A 25,689-nucleotide genomic window follows, 5' to 3' on the forward strand; every position below is an offset into this window, starting at 1 on the left:
GAAGCAGCAGCAGCACCACCTTTTGTTTTTTGGCTGCAGCAGCAGCAAGGCCCACAGGGCTGGCTAGCTGGCTAGCCAGCAAGCAGGTAGCAATGAAAGTAGGAATCTTTCTTTTTAACCCTGTAAGGGGGTGGTGCACTGTACCCGAAGATACTGCCATATCGGGTCAATGCATAGGGCGACGGAAGCAAGCTTCGAAATCGGCCCCCGTTCTCAAAAATCCATTTAATATATGGTCCCCAGATAGGGGACGTATCAGATATTAAACTGATAAGAACAGATACTACACTTGATCTTAGCCAAAAGGCCGAGAAGCGATAACCGTGAAAGGGGCGGGCCCAACAAGGTGCCCTTCATGGGCACTATCACTGCTTGCTGTCAGGGAGGCTGCCAGACAATTTTCCATGCACACTCTGGGCTGGGGGGCAGTCAACCACCAGTACACACAGCAGAACCTAAACCAATACCATTATTGCTAAGCAGCAAGACAGGGGCCCATTGCACTCCTACGGGGCCTTTTTAAATGCAATCCATAACCCGGATTTGCCAGGAACCCTTCTTACTCCTCCTACTTGCATGTGACACTGGGCTTAGGATCTGCATAGGAAACACACACACAAGCACACACCTACCTTTGTTGCCTGCAGATGCCTCCTTGGCTGTCCCCAAACGGTATCAAACCAACACCCACGGGAAGCTGTAAGCATAGAGGACATGCCTGCACCCCATTGGACTTACCTGTGTGGGTTAAACCCGGGTTATTTGACAACCTATGGCGGTGATGGTTCTGCTCAGGCAGAGCAGTGCTGATGCTCCTCATAAAGCTGTCGCTGCTGTGAAGGTTCTAGGTGACATCACAAATCCCTATGGTTACATACACAACAAAGCTGGGTTGTTGTTGTTTACACTCTGCAAGGCCTGTGGAAGTGAGTGACATCATAGCACTGTAGTTCTGAGGGTTCTAGATGGATGCAACAATCTCCTGTTGCTTCTATGAAGGCCATAATAGACGACATCACCAAACAGCTCCATAGTCACATACACAGCAAAGGAGAGATGTTGTTTACACCTAGTGATGTCAGTGGTATTGAGTGACATCACAGCACAGTGCTAAGGCTCCTGGGCCTGGACACAGCAGCGGCTGCAATATCTCAACGGAGAATACGTTTATATATATGTGTGTGTGTGCGCGTATATATATATATATATATATATATATATATATATTTCTCCGCCGAAATCACTTTTAAACCCATTTCCACCTTTTTTTCCCTTCTCTTCCTCTTACTTTTTTTTCACGTTTTTTTACGTTTTTCTCCTTTTCGCCTCTTTTCTGGGCGTATTATTCTTCTTTTTCTTCTTTTTTTTCGTCTAATGCATACCCCATCAGTGCAGCAATGCTTATTCAATACCGCCAGCAGATGGAGACACTGGGGGATAATTTTCTAAGGATTTATACTGATTTTTCCTGTCTGAATTTGTCGCACAGAAAGTTGCAGGCCAAATATGTGTGACATTTCTGCAACTTTAGCTTCTAGAGCATTTTTACAACATTATACATAGGTGCTGAATACATAAAAAGCGACTGTTCAGCGACAGACAAGTCGCATCGGCTGAAAGTAGGCCAGAATGTCAGTCCATGTTGGAGCAGGTTTAGATACAGTCTAAAGTATAGATCTCAAAGTCTGTGCACAGAATTTAGCAAGGGCCTCGCACCTTCTGATGCATCAGGTAGGTGCACAATAGCATAGCCTAACCCTCTGTACTTTGGTCTATATTGATGCGGGACATAGACAGCCAGCTGATGACCAATCCATTAGTGCAATGGATGGCTGGAAGCATTTGTCTTTGCCTTTGCAATACCACAGAAGCAATGCATGGTCAATGTACAGCAATGACACACCTGTGTGAACAGCCAGGAGACCCCCCCCCCCCCCATGTTATGTTACATAGTTACATAGTTAGTACGGTCGAAAAAAGACATATGTCCATCAAGTTCAACCAGGGAATTAAGGGGTAGGGGTGTGGCGCGATATTGGGGAAGGGATGAGATTTTATATTTCTTCATAAGCATTAATCTTATTTTGTCAATTAGGAACATTCAGCACCCACCCGCTATCAAGGCAGCTGCCTATCATGTCATGCCCTACCTGCACAGGTGTGCTGGCTACTCAAATGATCCAATTAAGGAGGCCATTTAGTCAGCAGCAGCAGAAGTCCTGTGCCTGGACGCTCCAACAGCGGCCAGACACAAGCAGAAGCAGAAGCAGCAGAAGCAGCAGCAGCACCACCTTTTGTTTTTTGGCTGCAGCAGCAGCAAGGCCCACAGGGCTGGCTAGCTGGCTAGCCAGCAAGCAGGTAGCAATGAAAGTAGGAATCTTTCTTTTTAACCCTGTAAGGGGGTGGTGCACTGTACCCGAAGATACTGCCATATCGGGTCAATGCATAGGGCGACGGAAGCAAGCTTCGAAATCGGCCCCCGTTCTCAAAAATCCATTTAATATATGGTCCCCAGATAGGGGACGTATCAGATATTAAACTGATAAGAACAGATTTTTTTTTTTTTTTTTTTTTTATAAACCTTCAGGTTTAGACTAAACACCACTTAGATACCGCGTCATTTTTGACTCATGGTGAAGTCTAACTCATCATTAGGTCATTCTTTATTTGTTCAAAGCAAATTCAAAACAAATTCAAATACCATCACCATTACACCCTTACAACATGTCTCCACTTCAAAAATTTCCATATCCTCTCTGCATCTATTTCACCTAATTTCTTTTTATCACGTAAATAAACGGTGTACAACCTATCCAGAATCATTCTTAAACTTCCTTCCACAGTCACATCTTTTCTCTTAAACACATATAAATTTCTAACATCCCACAAGACTTCCTTCACAATCGCCAACAACACAAACAACACCCTTTCATTCTTTCTTCCAATCATACTAAGACCAAACATCACAACCTCATATGACAACCTATTTATCCCAGTCAACTCCTTACACAACGGACCTATCCCTCTCCATACATTCTGAGCCATGTCACAATTCCAAATCACATGCATCACACTTTCAACCCCACTACAATCTTCCCTCGGACATATTTCACTCCTTCCAATTCCTCTATTCCTTTGGAACTCTCTTACTGGTAACGCTCCATGCAAACACTGCCATCCTATCTCTCTCTGTCTATTTGATATTCCATCTGTCATTAAACTCTTCCACACCTTAGACACATCCTGGCCTCTTACCATATTAATCGGACACTCCACCTCACTTGCGGCGACATACCCAAACACATTCTTCTTACTTTCAAACAACTCCTTTCTCACACCAATCAACCTATAACTCTCCAAAAACTTTTCCACATACAAATACCAACTCGGGCACACAAACGCATAAGGCACTCTCAAATCTCTCTCCAGCCAACCTAATTTGCATAACACACGCCCACCTAAATATCTCAACATACATGCAAAATTCTTTTCTCCTCTCATCATCCTTCTAACCGCAAACACCACATTCACCCCCAAATACACATCTAGATTTGGAAATCCCATTCCACCCTTACTACCATCCTTCATCACAACTTCTCTCCTCACTCTTTCCACTTTTGTACCCCAAAAAAACACAAACAAAATTCTTTTTAACTTCCTTAAAACCATGTAACTTGGCGGAAACACTATTGCCACATACAATAAAATAGGCAATATTACACTTTTCACAACCAGCACTTTCCCAACCATAGACAAATCTCTCAACCTCCAAAGACTCAATTTTTTGGACACTCTCTTCTCTACATCATCCCAACTTTCTCTCCCATCCAATCTTTCATCCATTTTAACACCTAAAACCTGAATACCACCTTCAATATTCTTCATACCCACATCCTCACTTCCTTGCATACTACCAAAACATTTATACTCACTTTTGTCCCAATTCACCTTAAACCCAGATGCTCCACAAAACAATCCAACTAGTAACTTTGCCCTTCTCATAACAGCCACAGACTCTCCCAAAATACACACATCATCCATGTAGGCCAAAACTTTGACTTCTCTCCCACCACTCCCTGGAATTTTTAACCCTCTAACACACTTATCCCGCCGCAACATCTCTAATAATGGCTCCATAGCACATATAAAAGCCATAGGGGACAACGGACAACCCTGCCTTACACCAGAACATACTTTCACCTTCTCAGACATCCAACCATTTATCAAAACCTTACTATATACTCCATCATACAGCATCCTTACAACATTTACAAAATCACCCGGGAATCCCATTCTCACTAATACTCTAAACAAAAACCTATGTGACAGACGATCAAACGCCTTTTCAAAATCTATCGACATCACTCTAACCTCCTGTTTCCTACTCATACTATCCCATAACAAATCTCTCAACAAACACAAATTTTCATTTATTCTTCTCCCAGGCACTCCACACACTTGTTCTTCTCCAATCACCTGCTCAACCACATCTCTCATCCTATTTGTAATTATTTTAGCAAACACCTTATAATCTACATTCAACAAAGTTATCGGCCTCCAATTCCTCACATCATTCACATCACCTTTCTTATAAATCAACACAACCACTCCACTCTTCATACTTTCCACCATTCTCTCCTTCCTCCACATATACCTATACACTTCCACCAAATCATCCTTCACAACATCCCAAATCCAAGCATAAAATTCAACAGGCAACCCATCCTCTCCAGGCGTTTTATTTCTTGACATACTATCCACAGTCCTCTTCACTTCCTCCTCTCCAATCTCTCTCATCAGAGTCCCATATTCACTACCATCCACTCTCTTATCAAGCACTCTCAACACTTCATCCTGCAAGTCCTCTTCACAATCTTTTACCGCATACAACTCTTCATAAAAATTTTTAACCACTCCCAACACAGCTTTACCTTTAACCAGACAGCCATCATCATCATACACTCTTACCATATCCTCTCTCTTCCCAATAACTTTTTTAAAGAAATATCTCGAACATTTTTCATCTTTCTCTAACTTATCAAGTTTTGCTTGATACATCAACTCTTTACCTTTCTCATTCAACCAATTTTTTAGATCACTCTTCACAACCTCAATCTGCTCACCCACACTCCAGCCATACTTCTTTAACTTATTGAGAAACACCAATCTTTTATTCAACCATTCATACTTCTTCTTCCTCCCAGCATTCCGCTTATATCCCTCTCTTTTAAAGAAAACTTTTGTTTGACCCTTAACCCATTCCCACCAACACAATATATCAGGAAAATCATTCTTTTTCTTACACCAACCCCTATACTTATTAACATATCTATCATACACTCCTTCCACTTCCAACAATTTAACATTTAATTTCCATACACCCCTCCCACTCACACAATCTGCATCCAATACTAACTCACAACACACATACTCATGATCTGAATATCCTACTTTTTCTTGCATATAATTCTTACATAACACACCCTTAGACACAAAACACATATCAAGTCTGGAACTATGACTTCCACTATCAGAATAATATGTATCTAACAAAGGACACACTCCACACGCTTCAGCCACATCCTTTAACTTAAAGTCACACACCATACTTTTAAGAATATTCCCAGATACATCCACATTCCCCTCAATTTCACAATTGAAATCCCCCACCCACACCAAAGGTATTTTACCCGGCAGAAACCTCTTAATTACCTCCAACAACCCCACCCGCTCCTCCCTCCTTACCGGCGCATACACATTTATCAACCTAAATTTAACCCCCTGCACCTTAACCTCCACCATGATACACCTCCCCTCCTCTATTACCACATAACTACAAACTTCAAACTTAAAGCTCTTAAAAAGCACCCCTACCCCATCATTCCTATTATGCCCAGACACCGACCAAACAGCAGGACCATAAGCCCATTCTCCCTTCCCCGGAATATCATTTAGCCCACATTCCTGCAAACAAATAATGTCCGCTTTTTTCCCTGCCAAGTCCTCCAAAATTACTGTCCTTCTGACTTTACTTCTAAAGACTCTAACGTTTATAGAACCGACTAAAAAAGACATACCACCATCTTAACAACCCTAAGGAAGAATTTGACAGAAAAGAAGAAAGTTATTTAGGTAGCTTTCCTCAGCGGTGTGGGAGAAGCTTCTCCCGCAGAGCACGCATCCATGTCGCTCTCAGATAGCGGTTGATACCGATTGTCCGTAGCCACCAGCGTCGACTCCATCTGTCCACCAGAAAGCTTCCTGGCCGTCTTCTTGGGGGGACGAAAAAGATCAAAGTCATCCTCTCTCTCTCTATGTCTCTCCTCACGGTCTTCACCCTCAGAAGAAGACCACTCTTCAATTTGCGGCGACTCCTCAGCCGGGGGACTGGGAGCATCCTCAATCTCCCCTTCTTCCACTTGCACCGCCATTTGCTCCTCCTCCACCACCACTTGCTCCTCCACCACCTTCACTTGCTCCTCTACCACCACAGGACTCTGTACCTCTCCAATAATAACGCTCTCTCTTGCAGGAACCACTGCAGCCGCAGCTGCAGCTGCCCTCCTCCTCTCCACCATTTCCTCTTCCATTCTCCTCTCCTCCTCCCTCCTCTTCAACACTGGACAGTTCTTGTACACATGGCCAGCTTCCCCACATAGGTCACAGGTCCTCGGGTGTGGACATGCACCCGCCTCATGCCCCGGTTGCTTACAGTTCCTGCATTTCTTACTGCCAGGGCAGGCCTCCTTCACATGTCCAAACAATAGACAATTTCTACAGAAAGATGGCTGTCCGTAGTAATAGAGATAACCTCTGAAACCAGCAATGGTAAAGTTCGCCGGAGGGTGCTTAACGCCTCCAATGCAATCTCCATCAAGCCGCAACTTCACAAAGAACTTATACGTGCCATTAAATACACCAATGCTGCTTGTCTGCTTAGTACCACCAGCAATAGACTCACAATAGATGCTCAAGAAGTTCTTAATCATAGAGACATCAACAAACGGATTGTACATGTGGATAAACAAAGTCTTTGTCCCCATTTCAAAAAGGGGATAAAAGGACACATCCCGCAAAACCTCACTTCCACTGTTCCGTTTTAAGCACTCATAAAAGTTCTGGCAGTCAGCATCATATAAGAAGGACACGTCATAAATACCTTGGCGCTTGTTCTCCTGGACACAAAAGAGGTCGCTCAAGGAAAATCCTGCCAGTCGCTCCACAATGGTATGGCCGATGTATTCAATGCTGTTTCTTAGACGATCCGTGGTTAGCACCTTGATGCGTACGGTCTTCTCCACTGCAGACATGTTGGATCCAGCCATCTTTCCAAATCTGTCGGTAACGAGTACCACAGTCTTGATCACCTACGCAGCTAGTCGCGGCGCAGTTCACTCGCACCCTCAGCGCCGACCGAGGCAATAAACCCCGATCTTAGCCAAAAGGCCGAGAAGCGATAACCGTGAAAGGGGCGGGCCCAACAAGGTGCCCTTCATGGGCACTATCACTGCTTGCTGTCAGGGAGGCTGCCAGACAATTTTCCATGCACACTCTGGGCTGGGGGGCAGTCAACCACCAGTACACACAGCAGAACCTAAACCCATACCATTATTGCTAAGCAGCAAGACAGGGGCCCATTGCACTCCCACGGGGCCTTTTTAAATGCAATCCATAACCCGGATTTGCCAGGAACCCTTCTTACTCCTCCTACTTGCATGTGACACTGGGCTTAGGATCTGCATAGGAAACACACACACAAGCACACACCTACCTTTGTTGCCTGCAGATGCCTCCTTGGCTGTCCCCAAACGGTATCAAACCAACACCCACGGGAAGCTGTAAGCATAGAGGACATGCCTGCACCCCATTGGACTTACCTGTGTGGGTTAAACCCGGGTTATTTGACAACCTATGGCGGTGATGGTTCTGCTCAGGCAGAGCAGTGCTGATGCTCCTCATAAAGCTGTCGCTGCTGTGAAGGTTCTAGGTGACATCACAAATCCCTATGGTTACATACACAACAAAGCTGGGTTGTTGTTGTTTACACTCTGCAAGGCCTGTGGAAGTGAGTGACATCATAGCACTGTAGTTCTGAGGGTTCTAGATGGATGCAACAATCTCCTGTTGCTTCTATGAAGGCCATAATAGACGACATCACCAAACAGCTCCATAGTCACATACACAGCAAAGGAGAGATGTTGTTTACACCTAGTGATGTCAGTGGTATTGAGTGACATCACAGCACAGTGCTAAGGCTCCTGGGCCTGGACACAGCAGCGGCTGCAATATCTCAACGGAGAATACGTTTATATATATGTGTGTGTGTGCGCGTATATATATATATATATATATATATATATATATATATATATTTCTCCGCCGAAATCACTTTTAAACCCATTTCCACCTTTTTTTCCCTTCTCTTCCTCTTACTTTTTTTTCACGTTTTTTTACGTTTTTCTCCTTTTCGCCTCTTTTCTGGGCGTATTATTCTTCTTTTTCTTCTTTTTTTTTCGTCTAATGCATACCCCATCAGTGCAGCAATGCTTATTCAATACCGCCAGCAGATGGAGACACTGGGGGATAATTTTCTAAGGATTTATACTGATTTTTCCTGTCTGAATTTGTCGCACAGAAAGTTGCAGGCCAAATATGTGTGACATTTCTGCGACTTTAGCTTCTAGAGCATTTTTACAACATTATACATAGGTGCTGAATACATAAAAAGCGACTGTTCAGCGACAGACAAGTCGCATCGGCTGAAAGTAGGCCAGAATGTCAGTCCATGTTGGAGCAGGTTTAGATACAGTCTAAAGTATAGATCTCAAAGTCTGTGCACAGAATTTAGCAAGGGCCTCGCACCTTCTGATGCATCAGGTAGGTGCACAATAGCATAGCGCCTAACCCTCTGTACTTTGGTCTATATTGATGCGGGACATAGACAGCCAGCTGATGACCAATCCATTAGTGCAATGGATGGCTGGAAGCATTTGTCTTTGCCTTTGCAATACCACAGAAGCAATGCATGGTCAATGTACAGCAATGACACACCTGTGTGAACAGCCAGGAGACCCCCCCCCCCCCCCCATGTTATGTTACATAGTTACATAGTTAGTACGGTCGAAAAAAGACATATGTCCATCAAGTTCAACCAGGGAATTAAGGGGTAGGGGTGTGGCGCGATATTGGGGAAGGGATGAGATTTTATATTTCTTCATAAGCATTAATCTTATTTTGTTAATTAGGAACATTCAGCACCCACCCGCTATCAAGGCAGCTGCCTATCATGTCATGCCCTACCTGCACAGGTGTGCTGGCTACTCAAATGATCCAATTAAGGAGGCCATTTAGTCAGCAGCAGCAGAAGTCCTGTGCCTGGACGCTCCAACAGCGGCCAGACACAAGCAGAAGCAGCAGCAGCAGCAGCAGCAGCACCACCTTTTGTTTTTTGGCTGCAGCAGCAGCAAGGCCCACAGGGCTGGCTAGCTGGCTAGCCAGCAAGCAGGTAGCAATGAAAGTAGGAATCTTTCTTTTTAACCCTGTAAGGGGGTGGTGCACTGTACCCGAAGATACTGCCATATCGGGTCAATGCATAGGGCGACGGAAGCAAGCTTCGAAATCGGCCCCCGTTCTCAAAAATCCATTTAATATATGGTCCCCAGATAGGGGACGTATCAGATATTAAACTGATAAGAACAGATACTACACTTGATCTTAGCCAAAAGGCCGAGAAGCGATAACCGTGAAAGGGGCGGGCCCAACAAGGTGCCCTTCATGGGCACTATCACTGCTTGCTGTCAGGGAGGCTGCCAGACAATTTTCCATGCACACTCTGGGCTGGGGGGCAGTCAACCACCAGTACACACAGCAGAACCTAAACCCATACCATTATTGCTAAGCAGCAAGACAGGGGCCCATTGCACTCCCACGGGGCCTTTTTAAATGCAATCCATAACCCGGATTTGCCAGGAACCCTTCTTACTCCTCCTACTTGCATGTGACACTGGGCTTAGGATCTGCATAGGAAACACACACACAAGCACACACCTACCTTTGTTGCCTGCAGATGCCTCCTTGGCTGTCCCCAAACGGTATCAAACCAACACCCACGGGAAGCTGTAAGCATAGAGGACATGCCTGCACCCCATTGGACTTACCTGTGTGGGTTAAACCCGGGTTATTTGACAACCTATGGCGGTGATGGTTCTGCTCAGGCAGAGCAGTGCTGATGCTCCTCATAAAGCTGTCGCTGCTGTGAAGGTTCTAGGTGACATCACAAATCCCTATGGTTACATACACAACAAAGCTGGGTTGTTGTTGTTTACACTCTGCAAGGCCTGTGGAAGTGAGTGACATCATAGCACTGTAGTTCTGAGGGTTCTAGATGGATGCAACAATCTCCTGTTGCTTCTATGAAGGCCATAATAGACGACATCACCAAACAGCTCCATAGTCACATACACAGCAAAGGAGAGATGTTGTTTACACCTAGTGATGTCAGTGGTATTGAGTGACATCACAGCACAGTGCTAAGGCTCCTGGGCCTGGACACAGCAGCGGCTGCAATATCTCAACGGAGAATACGTTTATATATATGTGTGTGTGTGCGCGTATATATATATATATATATATATATATATATTTCTCCGCCGAAATCACTTTTAAACCCATTTCCACCTTTTTTTCCCTTCTCTTCCTCTTACTTTTTTTTCACGTTTTTTTACGTTTTTCTCCTTTTCGCCTCTTTTCTGGGCGTATTATTCTTCTTTTTTTTCGTCTAATGCATACCCCATCAGTGCAGCAATGCTTATTCAATACCGCCAGCAGATGGAGACACTGGGGGATAATTTTCTAAGGATTTATACTGATTTTTCCTGTCTGAATTTGTCGCACAGAAAGTTGCAGGCCAAATATGTGTGACATTTCTGCGACTTTAGCTTCTAGAGCATTTTTACAACATTATACATAGGTGCTGAATACATAAAAAGCGACTGTTCAGCGACAGACAAGTCGCATCGGCTGAAAGTAGGCCAGAATGTCAGTCCATGTTGGAGCAGGTTTAGATACAGTCTAAAGTATAGATCTCAAAGTCTGTGCACAGAATTTAGCAAGGGCCTCGCACCTTCTGATGCATCAGGTAGGTGCACAATAGCATAGCCTAACCCTCTGTACTTTGGTCTATATTGATGCGGGACATAGACAGCCAGCTGATGACCAATCCATTAGTGCAATGGATGGCTGGAAGCATTTGTCTTTGCCTTTGCAATACCACAGAAGCAATGCATGGTCAATGTACAGCAATGACACACCTGTGTGAACAGCCAGGAGACCCCCCCGTAGGAATCTTTCTTTTTAACCCTGTAAGGGGGTGGTGCACTGTACCCGAAGATACTGCCATATCGGGTCAATGCATAGGGCGACGGAAGCAAGCTTCGAAATCGGCCCCCGTTCTCAAAAATCCATTTAATATATGGTCCCCAGATAGGGGACGTATCAGATATTAAACTGATAAGAACAGATTTTTTTTTTTTTTTTTTTATCTAAAGCCGAGGAACGTGCTTTCGATTCACCCAAAGTGCAAGAAAAAGTGCAAACGTGTTACACTAAAAAAACGTGCACAAAGGATGCGGTCTATCGCAAGCCCTTCTCCGATAGGAGAGAGGCCCCCCAACAAACCTTACCCTTCGCCTCCGGACCAAAAGGTACCTGCGAGGTTCCAGGTTCGATGTCCCTTTTCGCCGAAGCTACTAGGGGACCACAAATGCTCCCGGCATCCCCCTTGGCGTTAGCCAAGGTATCTGCCCGCAGAGCCGATTACGGTAGGTACCCTGCCAAAGCAGGAGTACCCGGGGTGTTTGCAGGGAGGTGCGGAACCTAATGGCCACACACACCTCCCCTAGACCGCCAGGAGGGACACCCAGAAGGGCTACCGCATCCTGACCAATCCTGTGAACACACAACACGCAAAAAGTGACACAGTGAGACAAAAAAGAAATAAATAAGTGAATGTGTGCAGATATACTGCCCGGACATCCGGCCGGATCTATAAAAAATTTCTCTGATCCTAGCCAGAAGGCCGGGAATCAAGAGGTGAGTGCCACAAGGTGAAGAGATTATGGTGCCCGTGCTTCAACTCAGTGAGCCTATTCTCCCAGTGAGTTTCGGCACCTCGGGGTCACCACTCCCCGAGGCACAAAGTACCTCGGCTCTAGACCCTCTCAGCCTCATGGCGAGACCCGGAGGGAACAGGTCACATCGGGGCAGCCGTCGAGCTGATTCCTCAGAACCAGCCCCGGAAAGCCCTGGTACACCTGCATCCTCCATGCAGCACCCATCCCCACCAGCCCCATACCGGCGTTACTGTCCACCGGCATGAAAAACTGATAAGAACAGATACTACACTTGATCTTAGCCAAAAGGCCGAGAAGCGATAACCGTGAAAGGGGCGGGCCCAACAAGGTGCCCTTCATGGGCACTATCACTGCTTGCTGTCAGGGAGGCTGCCAGACAATTTTCCATGCACACTCTGGGCTGGGGGGCAGTCAACCACCAGTACACACAGCAGAACCTAAACCCATACCATTATTGCTAAGCAGCAAGACAGGGGCCCATTGCACTCCCACGGGGCCTTTTTAAATGCAATCCATAACCCGGATTTGCCAGGAACCCTTCTTACTCCTCCTACTTGCATGTGACACTGGGCTTAGGATCTGCATAGGAAACACACACACAAGCACACACCTACCTTTGTTGCCTGCAGATGCCTCCTTGGCTGTCCCCAAACGGTATCAAACCAACACCCACGGGAAGCTGTAAGCATAGAGGACATGCCTGCACCCCATTGGACTTACCTGTGTGGGTTAAACCCGGGTTATTTGACAACCTATGGCGGTGATGGTTCTGCTCAGGCAGAGCAGTGCTGATGCTCCTCATAAAGCTGTCGCTGCTGTGAAGGTTCTAGGTGACATCACAAATCCCTATGGTTACATACACAACAAAGCTGGGTTGTTGTTGTTTACACTCTGCAAGGCCTGTGGAAGTGAGTGACATCATAGCACTGTAGTTCTGAGGGTTCTAGATGGATGCAACAATCTCCTGTTGCTTCTATGAAGGCCATAATAGACGACATCACCAAACAGCTCCATAGTCACATACACAGCAAAGGAGAGATGTTGTTTACACCTAGTGATGTCAGTGGTATTGAGTGACATCACAGCACAGTGCTAAGGCTCCTGGGCCTGGACACAGCAGCGGCTGCAATATCTCAACGGAGAATACGTTTATATATATGTGTGTGTGTGCGCGTATATATATATATATATATATATATATATATATATATATATATATTTCTCCGCCGAAATCACTTTTAAACCCATTTCCACCTTTTTTTCCCTTCTCTTCCTCTTACTTTTTTTTCAAGTTTTTTTACGTTTTTCTCCTTTTCGCCTCTTTTCTGGGCGTATTATTCTTCTTTTTCTTCTTTTTTTTTCGTCTAATGCATACCCCATCAGTGCAGCAATGCTTATTCAATACCGCCAGCAGATGGAGACACTGGGGGATAATCTTCTAAGGATTTATACTGATTTTTCCTGTCTGAATTTGTCGCACAGAAAGTTGCAGGCCAAATATGTGTGACATTTCTGCGACTTTAGCTTCTAGAGCATTTTTACAACATTATACATAGGTGCTGAATACATAAAAAGCGACTGTTCAGCGACAGACAAGTCGCATCGGCTGAAAGTAGGCCAGAATGTCAGTCCATGTTGGAGCAGGTTTAGATACAGTCTAAAGTATAGATCTCAAAGTCTGTGCACAGAATTTAGCAAGGGCCTCGCACCTTCTGATGCATCAGGTAGGTGCACAATAGCATAGCCTAACCCTCTGTACTTTGGTCTATATTGATGCGGGACATAGACAGCCAGCTGATGACCAATCCATTAGTGCAATGGATGGCTGGAAGCATTTGTCTTTGCCTTTGCAATACCACAGAAGCAATGCATGGTCAATGTACAGCAATGACACACCTGTGTGAACAGCCAGGAGACCCCCCCCCCCCATGTTATGTTACATAGTTACATAGTTAGTACGGTCGAAAAAAGACATATGTCCATCAAGTTCAACCAGGGAATTAAGGGGTAGGGGTGTGGCGCGATATTGGGGAAGGGATGAGATTTTATATTTCTTCATAAGCATTAATCTTATTTTGTCAATTAGGAACATTCAGCACCCACCCGCTATCAAGGCAGCTGCCTATCATGTCATGCCCTACCTGCACAGGTGTGCTGGCTACTCAAATGATCCAATTAAGGAGGCCATTTAGTCAGCAGCAGCAGAAGTCCTGTGCCTGGACGCTCCAACAGCGGCCAGACACAAGCAGAAGCAGCAGCAGCAGCACCTTTTGTTTTTTGGCTGCAGCAGCAGCAAGGCCCACAGGGCTGGCTAGCTGGCTAGCCAGCAAGCAGGTAGCAATGAAAGTAGGAATCTTTCTTTTTAACCCTGTAAGGGGGTGGTGCACTGTACCCGAAGATACTGCCATATCGGGTCAATGCATAGGGCGACGGAAGCAAGCTTCGAAATCGGCCCCCGTTCTCAAAAATCCATTTAATATATGGTCCCCAGATAGGGGACGTATCAGATATTAAACTGATAAGAACAGATACTACACTTGATCTTAGCCAAAAGGCCGAGAAGCGATAACCGTGAAAGGGGCGGGCCCAACAAGGTGCCCTTCATGGGCACTATCACTGCTTGCTGTCAGGGAGGCTGCCAGACAATTTTCCATGCACACTCTGGGCTGGGGGGCAGTCAACCACCAGTACACACAGCAGAACCTAAACCCATACCATTATTGCTAAGCAGCAAGACAGGGGCCCATTGCACTCCCACGGGGCCTTTTTAAATGCAATCCATAACCCGGATTTGCCAGGAACCCTTCTTACTCCTCCTACTTGCATGTGACACTGGGCTTAGGATCTGCATAGGAAACACACACACAAGCACACACCTACCTTTGTTGCCTGCAGATGCCTCCTTGGCTGTCCCCAAACGGTATCAAACCAACACCCACGGGAAGCTGTAAGCATAGAGGACATGCCTGCACCCCATTGGACTTACCTGTGTGGGTTAAACCCGGGTTATTTGACAACCTATGGCGGTGATGGTTCTGCTCAGGCAGAGCAGTGCTGATGCTCCTCATAAAGCTGTCGCTGCTGTGAAGGTTCTAGGTGACATCACAAATCCCTATGGTTACATACACAACAAAGCTGGGTTGTTGTTGTTTACACTCTGCAAGGCCTGTGGAAGTGAGTGACATCATAGCACTGTAGTTCTGAGGGTTCTAGATGGATGCAACAATCTCCTGTTGCTTCTATGAAGGCCATAATAGACGACATCACCAAACAGCTCCATAGTCACATACACAGCAAAGGAGAGATGTTGTTTACACCTAGTGATGTCAGTGGTATTGAGTGACATCACAGCACAGTGCTAAGGCTCCTGGGCCTGGACACAGCAGCGGCTGCAATATCTCAACGGAGAATACGTTTATATATATGTGTGTGTGTGCGCGTATATATATATATATATATATATATATATATATATATATATATATTTCTCCGCCGAAATCACTTTTAAACCCATTTCCACCTTTTTTTCCCTTCTCTTCCTCTTACTTTTTTTTCGCGTTTTTTTACGTTTTTCTCCTTTTCGTCTCTTTTCTGGGCGTATTATTCTTCTTTTTCTTCTTTTTTTTCGTCTAATGCATACCCCATCAGTGCAGCAATGCTTATTCAATACCGCCAGCAGATGGAGACACTGGGGGATAATTTTCTAAGGATTTATACTGATTTTTCCTGTCTGAATTTGTCGCACAGAAAGTTGCAGGCCAAATATGTGTGACATTTCTGCGACTTTAGCTTCTAGAGCATTTTTACAACATTATACATAGGTGCTGAATACATAAAAAGCGACTGTTCAGCGACAGACAAGTCGCATCGGCTGAAAGTAGGCCAGAATGTCAGTCCATGTTGGAGCAGGTTTAGATACAGTCTAAAGTATAGATCTCAAAGTCTGTGCACAGAATTTAGCAAGGGCCTCGCACCTTCTGATGCATCAGGTAGGTGCACAATAGCATAGCCTAACCCTCTGTACTTTGGTCTATATTGATGCGGGACATAGACAGCCAGCTGATGACCAATCCATTAGTGCAATGGATGGCTGGAAGCATTTGTCTTTGCCTTTGCAATACCACAGAAGCAATGCATGGTCAATGTACAGCAATGACACACCTGTGTGAACAGCCAGGAGACCCCCCCCCCCCCCCCCATGTTATGTTACATAGTTACATAGTTAGTACGGTCGAAAAAAGACATATGTCCATCAAGTTCAACCAGGGAATTAAGGGGTAGGGGTGTGGCGCGATATTGGGGAAGGGATGAGATTTTATATTTCTTCATAAGCATTAATCTTATTTTGTCAATTAGGAACATTCAGCACCCACCCGCTATCAAGGCAGCTGCCTATCATGTCATGCCCTACCTGCACAGGTGTGCTGGCTACTCAAATGATCCAATTAAGGAGGCCATTTAGTCAGCAGCAGCAGAAGTCCTGTGCCTGGACGCTCCAACAGCGGCCAGACACAAGCAGAAGCAGAAGCAGCAGAAGCAGCAGAAGCAGCAGCAGCACCACCTTTTGTTTTTTGGCTGCAGCAGCAGCAAGGCCCACAGGGCTGGCTAGCTGGCTAGCCAGCAAGCAGGTAGCAATGAAAGTAGGAATCTTTCTTTTTAACCCTGTAAGGGGGTGGTGCACTGTACCCGAAGATTCTGCCATATCGGGTCAATGCATAGGGCGACGGAAGCAAGCTTCGAAATCGGCCCCCGTTCTCAAAAATCCATTTAATATATGGTCCCCAGATAGGGGACGTATCAGATATTAAACTGATAAGAACAGATTTTTTTTTTTTAAGTTGCCCTCAGAACTCACTCAGAGTTCCAAGATCTTATTTGAAACTCAATTATTGTGTTCATCCTTGGGTAACATAATTTAATTTCTTTTCTTAAACACCAAATGAAATAAAAAGAAACATTTTAAAATCAATACATAAAGAAAAAAACTCATAAAATAACTAAACCATACCTTACTTTCTAATTAACAAATCTCCATTAGAAAATCATTCCCTTCCTCCAAGCATACACCGTTAGGAAATCAATCAAACCTAGACTGATATTCCCTCTAGTCACATCACTCTTTGCTTGAGATGCCAACCAGGCTGGAATTTTATACGCTTCAATGAAACGGTTCATATCCGCCTTAAAAGAAAAATAAACTTTGTCCCGCACCTCCTCCTCCCGTGACTTAAATCTTGCTTTTAGCTCAATCATTTCTTTATCAAATGTCCGTCTTTCTGTTTCTGACAGATTCTCCAATAAACTTCCAAGCACACCACCATATTGTGACGGCACAAACTCTTCCACCTCTTTCTTTTTCTTCTGTTCCGCTGCTCTTCTTATTGGAACCTGTTCTAGCTCAGGCTCTTTTGCTTCAACTACTTCCTCTCGGCTTCTTTTAACCGCCTCTTTTTTCCCAACCTTTTTCTTGGGACAAGAGCCAAGAAGATGGCCCTCATTCCCACACAGATGGCACTTCTTCTTCTTCTCACAATTCTCCGCCTCATGACCTTCTTCTTGGCACTTGAAGCACCACAGGAATGTACATACGTCCTTACTATGGCCATACTGCTTACACTTACGGCAAAACTCTTGCATGCCGGAGAAAAACAAGTCACCGTTTACCGTTCCAATTTTAAACCGCCCTGGCGGGACTATTAGCTTACCATCCACCGTTTCTTTAAATTTTACATCAAACTTCCATTTGGTAGTCCATAATCCAAACTGGTTCAAAATCTTACCTTTGGGCAATACATTATCACAAAATCTTAACAGGAAAGTAACAATGTCTTCTTCTGGTGTATATGGGCTGTACATTCTTACAGTCACCAGTCTTTCTCTGCGAGGGAAGTGTGGAATTATCCCCACTCCCTCCAGGACCGAACTTCCTTTCCTTTGCTGAAAACGGCTCCAGAATACATCATAGTCCTCTTCTGACATAAGCACAACATCATAGTATCCACTCTTTGGAAATTCCAGCATGGAAAGAATTTGTTCCTTCCTGATCTCCAAGAGCTTGAACAAAACATCCTCGACCACGAATACCAGGCCTCTCTCCTTTTTCCGCACATCCTGCAAGGAAATCCGCACTCCATTCCGTAATCTTGCGAAGGATGGTACACCTTCAGAAGCAGATCCACGATCTTCAGCCATCTCCAAGGTATCCAGGCACCTCCCCCACGCAAGCAGGTAGGTGTGGATCGCCTCCCGTTGTCTGGGGACTAGGCCGGCTCCCTAATAGCAGCAGGGGGGTGAAGTCCCTCCGTTAAGAAGGACGATCCCCCCAGGCAAAGGAGCCGGGTACCCCAGACACCCTCTGGCCAGACCAAGTGAGCAGAACTACACTTGATCTTAGCCAAAAGGCCGAGAAGCGATAACCGTGAAAGGGGCGGGCCCAACAAGGTGCCCTTCATGGGCACTATCACTGCTTGCTGTCAGGGAGGCTGCCAGACAATTTTCCATGCACACTCTGGGCTGGGGGGCAGTCAACCACCAGTACACACAGCAGAACCTAAACCCATACCATTATTGCTAAGCAGCAAGACAGGGGCCCATTGCACTCCCACGGGGCCTTTTTAAATGCAATCCATAACCCGGATTTGCCAGGAACCCTTCTTACTCCTCCTACTTGCATGTGACACTGGGCTTAGGATCTGCATAGGAAACACACACACAAGCACACACCTACCTTTGTTGCCTGCAGATGCCTCCTTGGCTGTCCCCAAACGGTATCAAACCAACACCCACGGGAAGCTGTAAGCATAGAGGACATGCCTGCACCCCATTGGACTTACCTGTGTGGGTTAAACCCGGGTTATTTGACAACCTATGGCGGTGATGGTTCTGCTCAGGCAGAGCAGTGCTGATGCTCCTCATAAAGCTGTCGCTGCTGTGAAGGTTCTAGGTGACATCACAAATCCCTATGGTTACATACACAACAAAGCTGGGTTGTTGTTGTTTACACTCTGCAAGGCCTGTGGAAGTGAGTGACATCATAGCACTGTAGTTCTGAGGGTTCTAGATGGATGCAACAATCTCCTGTTGCTTCTATGAAGGCCATAATAGACGACATCACCAAACAGCTCCATAGTCACATACACAGCAAAGGAGAGATGTTGTTTACACCTAGTGATGTCAGTGGTATTGAGTGACATCACAGCACAGTGCTAAGGCTCCTGGGCCTGGACACAGCAGCGGCTGCAATATCTCAACGGAGAATACGTTTATATATATGTGTGTGTGTGCGCGTATATATATATATATATATATATATATATATATATATATATTTCTCCGCCGAAATCACTTTTAAACCCATTTCCACCTTTTTTTCCCTTCTCTTCCTCTTACTTTTTTTTCACGTTTTTTTACGTTTTTCTCCTTTTCGCCTCTTTTCTGGGCGTATTATTCTTCTTTTTTTTCGTCTAATGCATACCCCATCAGTGCAGCAATGCTTATTCAATACCGCCAGCAGATGGAGACACTGGGGGATAATTTTCTAAGGATTTATACTGATTTTTCCTGTCTGAATTTGTCGCACAGAAAGTTGCAGGCCAAATATGTGTGACATTTCTGCGACTTTAGCTTCTAGAGCATTTTTACAACATTATACATAGGTGCTGAATACATAAAAAGCGACTGTTCAGCGACAGACAAGTCGCATCGGCTGAAAGTAGGCCAGAATGTCAGTCCATGTTGGAGCAGGTTTAGATACAGTCTAAAGTATAGATCTCAAAGTCTGTGCACAGAATTTAGCAAGGGCCTCGCACCTTCTGATGCATCAGGTAGGTGCACAATAGCATAGCCTAACCCTCTGTACTTTGGTCTATATTGATGCGGGACATAGACAGCCAGCTGATGACCAATCCATTAGTGCAATGGATGGCTGGAAGCATTTGTCTTTGCCTTTGCAATACCACAGAAGCAATGCATGGTCAATGTACAGCAATGACACACCTGTGTGAACAGCCAGGAGACCCCCCCGTAGGAATCTTTCTTTTTAACCCTGTAAGGGGGTGGTGCACTGTACCCGAAGATACTGCCATATCGGGTCAATGCATAGGGCGACGGAAGCAAGCTTCGAAATCGGCCCCCGTTCTCAAAAATCCATTTAATATATGGTCCCCAGATAGGGGACGTATCAGATATTAAACTGATAAGAACAGATACTACACTTGATCTTAGCCAAAAGGCCGAGAAGCGATAACCGTGAAAGGGGCGGGCCCAACAAGGTGCCCTTCATGGGCACTATCACTGCTTGCTGTCAGGGAGGCTGCCAGACAATTTTCCATGCACACTCTGGGCTGGGGGGCAGTCAACCACCAGTACACACAGCAGAACCTAAACCCATACCATTATTGCTAAGCAGCAAGACAGGGGCCCATTGCACTCCCACGGGGCCTTTTTAAATGCAATCCATAACCCGGATTTGCCAGGAACCCTTCTTACTCCTCCTACTTGCATGTGACACTGGGCTTAGGATCTGCATAGGAAACACACACACAAGCACACACCTACCTTTGTTGCCTGCAGATGCCTCCTTGGCTGTCCCCAAACGGTATCAAACCAACACCCACGGGAAGCTGTAAGCATAGAGGACATGCCTGCACCCCATTGGACTTACCTGTGTGGGTTAAACCCGGGTTATTTGACAACCTATGGCGGTGATGGTTCTGCTCAGGCAGAGCAGTGCTGATGCTCCTCATAAAGCTGTCGCTGCTGTGAAGGTTCTAGGTGACATCACAAATCCCTATGGTTACATACACAACAAAGCTGGGTTGTTGTTGTTTACACTCTGCAAGGCCTGTGGAAGTGAGTGACATCATAGCACTGTAGTTCTGAGGGTTCTAGATGGATGCAACAATCTCCTGTTGCTTCTATGAAGGCCATAATAGACGACATCACCAAACAGCTCCATAGTCACATACACAGCAAAGGAGAGATGTTGTTTACACCTAGTGATGTCAGTGGTATTGAGTGACATCACAGCACAGTGCTAAGGCTCCTGGGCCTGGACACAGCAGCGGCTGCAATATCTCAACGGAGAATACGTTTATATATATGTGTGTGTGTGCGCGTATATATATATATATATATATATATATATATATATATATATATATATATATTTCTCCGCCGAAATCACTTTTAAACCCATTTCCACCTTTTTTTCCCTTCTCTTCCTCTTACTTTTTTTTCAAGTTTTTTTACGTTTTTCTCCTTTTCGCCTCTTTTCTGGGCGTATTATTCTTCTTTTTCTTCTTTTTTTTTCGTCTAATGCATACCCCATCAGTGCAGCAATGCTTATTCAATACCGCCAGCAGATGGAGACACTGGGGGATAATCTTCTAAGGATTTATACTGATTTTTCCTGTCTGAATTTGTCGCACAGAAAGTTGCAGGCCAAATATGTGTGACATTTCTGCGACTTTAGCTTCTAGAGCATTTTTACAACATTATACATAGGTGCTGAATACATAAAAAGCGACTGTTCAGCGACAGACAAGTCGCATCGGCTGAAAGTAGGCCAGAATGTCAGTCCATGTTGGAGCAGGTTTAGATACAGTCTAAAGTATAGATCTCAAAGTCTGTGCACAGAATTTAGCAAGGGCCTCGCACCTTCTGATGCATCAGGTAGGTGCACAATAGCATAGCCTAACCCTCTGTACTTTGGTCTATATTGATGCGGGACATAGACAGCCAGCTGATGACCAATCCATTAGTGCAATGGATGGCTGGAAGCATTTGTCTTTGCCTTTGCAATACCACAGAAGCAATGCATGGTCAATGTACAGCAATGACACACCTGTGTGAACAGCCAGGAGACCCCCCCCCCCCCATGTTATGTTACATAGTTACATAGTTAGTACGGTCGAAAAAAGACATATGTCCATCAAGTTCAACCAGGGAATTAAGGGGTAGGGGTGTGGCGCGATATTGGGGAAGGGATGAGATTTTATATTTCTTCATAAGCATTAATCTTATTTTGTCAATTAGGAACATTCAGCACCCACCCGCTATCAAGGCAGCTGCCTATCATGTCATGCCCTACCTGCACAGGTGTGCTGGCTACTCAAATGATCCAATTAAGGAGGCCATTTAGTCAGCAGCAGCAGAAGTCCTGTGCCTGGACGCTCCAACAGCGGCCAGACACAAGCAGAAGCAGCAGAAGCAGCAGCAGCAGCACCTTTTGTTTTTTGGCTGCAGCAGCAGCAAGGCCCACAGGGCTGGCTAGCTGGCTAGCCAGCAAGCAGGTAGCAATGAAAGTAGGAATCTTTCTTTTTAACCCTGTAAGGGGGTGGTGCACTGTACCCGAAGATACTGCCATATCGGGTCAATGCATAGGGCGACGGAAGCAAGCTTCGAAATCGGCCCCCGTTCTCAAAAATCCATTTAATATATGGTCCCCAGATAGGGGATGTATCAGATATTAAACTGATAAGAACAGATACTACACTTGATCTTAGCCAAAAGGCCGAGAAGCGATAACCGTGAAAGGGGCGGGCCCAACAAGGTGCCCTTCATGGGCACTATCACTGCTTGCTGTCAGGGAGGCTGCCAGACAATTTTCCATGCACACTCTGGGCTGGGGGGCAGTCAACCACCAGTACACACAGCAGAACCTAAACCCATACCATTATTGCTAAGCAGCAAGACAGGGGCCCATTGCACTCCCACGGGGCCTTTTTAAATGCAATCCATAACCCGGATTTGCCAGGAACCCTTCTTACTCCTCCTACTTGCATGTGACACTGGGCTTAGGATCTGCATAGGAAACACACACACAAGCACACACCTACCTTTGTTGCCTGCAGATGCCTCCTTGGCTGTCCCCAAACGGTATCAAACCAACACCCACGGGAAGCTGTAAGCATAGAGGACATGCCTGCACCCCATTGGACTTACCTGTGTGGGTTAAACCCGGGTTATTTGACAACCTATGGCGGTGATGGTTCTGCTCAGGCAGAGCAGTGCTGATGCTCCTCATAAAGCTGTCGCTGCTGTGAAGGTTCTAGGTGACATCACAAATCCCTATGGTTACATACACAACAAAGCTGGGTTGTTGTTGTTTACACTCTGCAAGGCCTGTGGAAGTGAGTGACATCATAGCACTGTAGTTCTGAGGGTTCTAGATGGATGCAACAATCTCCTGTTGCTTCTATGAAGGCCATAATAGACGACATCACCAAACAGCTCCATAGTCACATACACAGCAAAGGAGAGATGTTGTTTACACCTAGTGATGTCAGTGGTATTGAGTGACATCACAGCACAGTGCTAAGGCTCCTGGGCCTGGACACAGCAGCGGCTGCAATATCTCAACGGAGAATACGTTTATATATATGTGTGTGTGTGCGCGTATATATATATATATATATATATATATATATATATATATATATATATTTCTCCGCCGAAATCACTTTTAAACCCATTTCCACCTTTTTTTCCCTTCTCTTCCTCTTACTTTTTTTTCGCGTTTTTTTACGTTTTTCTCCTTTTCGTCTCTTTTCTGGGCGTATTATTCTTCTTTTTCTTCTTTTTTTTCGTCTAATGCATACCCCATCAGTGCAGCAATGCTTATTCAATACCGCCAGCAGATGGAGACACTGGGGGATAATTTTCTAAGGATTTATACTGATTTTTCCTGTCTGAATTTGTCGCACAGAAAGTTGCAGGCCAAATATGTGTGACATTTCTGCGACTTTAGCTTCTAGAGCATTTTTACAACATTATACATAGGTGCTGAATACATAAAAAGCGACTGTTCAGCGACAGACAAGTCGCATCGGCTGAAAGTAGGCCAGAATGTCAGTCCATGTTGGAGCAGGTTTAGATACAGTCTAAAGTATAGATCTCAAAGTCTGTGCACAGAATTTAGCAAGGGCCTCGCACCTTCTGATGCATCAGGTAGGTGCACAATAGCATAGCCTAACCCTCTGTACTTTGGTCTATATTGATGCGGGACATAGACAGCCAGCTGATGACCAATCCATTAGTGCAATGGATGGCTGGAAGCATTTGTCTTTGCCTTTGCAATACCACAGAAGCAATGCATGGTCAATGTACAGCAATGACACACCTGTGTGAACAGCCTGGAGACCCCCCCCCCCCCCCCCCCCCATGTTATGTTACATAGTTACATAGTTAGTACGGTCGAAAAAAGACATATGTCCATCAAGTTCAACCAGGGAATTAAGGGGTAGGGGTGTGGCGCGATATTGGGGAAGGGATGAGATTTTATATTTCTTCATAAGCATTAATCTTATTTTGTCAATTAGGAACATTCAGCACCCACCCGCTATCAAGGCAGCTGCCTATCATGTCATGCCCTACCTGCACAGGTGTGCTGGCTACTCAAATGATCCAATTAAGGAGGCCATTTAGTCAGCAGCAGCAGAAGTCCTGTGCCTGGACGCTCCAACAGCGGCCAGACACAAGCAGAAGCAGAAGCAGCAGAAGCAGCAGCAGCACCACCTTTTGTTTTTTGGCTGCAGCAGCAGCAAGGCCCACAGGGCTGGCTAGCTGGCTAGCCAGCAAGCAGGTAGCAATGAAAGTAGGAATCTTTCTTTTTAACCCTGTAAGGGGGTGGTGCACTGTACCCGAAGATACTGCCATATTGGGTCAATGCATAGGGCGACGGAAGCAAGCTTCGAAATCGGCCCCCGTTCTCAAAAATCCATTTAATATATGGTCCCCAGATAGGGGACGTATCAGATATTAAACTGATAAGAACAGATACTACACTTGATCTTAGCCAAAAGGCCGAGAAGCGATAACCGTGAAAGGGGCGGGCCCAACAAGGTGCCCTTCATGGGCACTATCACTGCTTGCTGTCAGGGAGGCTGCCAGACAATTTTCCATGCACACTCTGGGCTGGGGGGCAGTCAACCACCAGTACACACAGCAGAACCTAAACCCATACCATTATTGCTAAGCAGCAAGACAGGGGCCCATTGCACTCCCACGGGGCCTTTTTAAATGCAATCCATAACCCGGATTTGCCAGGAACCCTTCTTACTCCTCCTACTTGCATGTGACACTGGGCTTAGGATCTGCATAGGAAACACACACACAAGCACACACCTACCTTTGTTGCCTGCAGATGCCTCCTTGGCTGTCCCCAAACGGTATCAAACCAACACCCACGGGAAGCTGTAAGCATAGAGGACATGCCTGCACCCCATTGGACTTACCTGTGTGGGTTAAACCCGGGTTATTTGACAACCTATGGCGGTGATGGTTCTGCTCAGGCAGAGCAGTGCTGATGCTCCTCATAAAGCTGTCGCTGCTGTGAAGGTTCTAGGTGACATCACAAATCCCTATGGTTACATACACAACAAAGCTGGGTTGTTGTTGTTTACACTCTGCAAGGCCTGTGGAAGTGAGTGACATCATAGCACTGTAGTTCTGAGGGTTCTAGATGGATGCAACAATCTCCTGTTGCTTCTATGAAGGCCATAATAGACGACATCACCAAACAGCTCCATAGTCACATACACAGCAAAGGAGAGATGTT

General features: G+C 45.5%; 9 non-coding genes and 1 pseudogene across 9 annotated transcripts; all 10 read right to left on the bottom strand.

The window, feature by feature from the left end:
- Positions 1–128: 128 nt before the first annotated feature.
- Positions 129–319, bottom strand: LOC130348067 (U2 spliceosomal RNA). The gene has a single exon (XR_008885863.1). It is a non-coding gene; the product is annotated as a U2 spliceosomal RNA (small nuclear RNA).
- A 2,081-nt stretch (positions 320–2,400) lies between these two features.
- On the bottom strand, positions 2,401–2,584 carry LOC130348035 (U2 spliceosomal RNA). The gene has a single exon (XR_008885839.1). It is a non-coding gene; the product is annotated as a U2 spliceosomal RNA (small nuclear RNA).
- Positions 2,585–9,547: 6,963 nt separating this feature from the next.
- Positions 9,548–9,738, bottom strand: LOC130348079 (U2 spliceosomal RNA). Its single transcript, XR_008885874.1, has one exon. It is a non-coding gene; the product is annotated as a U2 spliceosomal RNA (small nuclear RNA).
- A 1,628-nt stretch (positions 9,739–11,366) lies between these two features.
- Positions 11,367–11,551, bottom strand: LOC130348097 (U2 spliceosomal RNA). Its single transcript, XR_008885889.1, has one exon. It is a non-coding gene; the product is annotated as a U2 spliceosomal RNA (small nuclear RNA).
- Positions 11,552–12,244: 693 nt separating this feature from the next.
- LOC130348044 (U2 spliceosomal RNA) lies at positions 12,245–12,432 on the bottom strand. The gene has a single exon (XR_008885842.1). It is a non-coding gene; the product is annotated as a U2 spliceosomal RNA (small nuclear RNA).
- Positions 12,433–14,507: 2,075 nt separating this feature from the next.
- LOC130348091 (U2 spliceosomal RNA) lies at positions 14,508–14,698 on the bottom strand. Its single transcript, XR_008885885.1, has one exon. It is a non-coding gene; the product is annotated as a U2 spliceosomal RNA (small nuclear RNA).
- A 2,103-nt stretch (positions 14,699–16,801) lies between these two features.
- Positions 16,802–16,973, bottom strand: LOC130348036 (U2 spliceosomal RNA; annotated as a pseudogene).
- A 3,210-nt stretch (positions 16,974–20,183) lies between these two features.
- On the bottom strand, positions 20,184–20,374 carry LOC130348037 (U2 spliceosomal RNA). Its single transcript, XR_008885840.1, has one exon. It is a non-coding gene; the product is annotated as a U2 spliceosomal RNA (small nuclear RNA).
- Positions 20,375–22,465: 2,091 nt separating this feature from the next.
- Positions 22,466–22,656, bottom strand: LOC130348084 (U2 spliceosomal RNA). The gene has a single exon (XR_008885878.1). It is a non-coding gene; the product is annotated as a U2 spliceosomal RNA (small nuclear RNA).
- A 2,100-nt stretch (positions 22,657–24,756) lies between these two features.
- On the bottom strand, positions 24,757–24,947 carry LOC130348087 (U2 spliceosomal RNA). The gene has a single exon (XR_008885881.1). It is a non-coding gene; the product is annotated as a U2 spliceosomal RNA (small nuclear RNA).
- Positions 24,948–25,689: the final 742 nt, after the last annotated feature.

Source organism: Hyla sarda, unplaced genomic scaffold (assembly GCF_029499605.1).
Source record: "Hyla sarda isolate aHylSar1 unplaced genomic scaffold, aHylSar1.hap1 scaffold_864, whole genome shotgun sequence".
In the NCBI taxonomy this organism is placed as follows: domain Eukaryota; kingdom Metazoa; phylum Chordata; class Amphibia; order Anura; family Hylidae; genus Hyla; species Hyla sarda.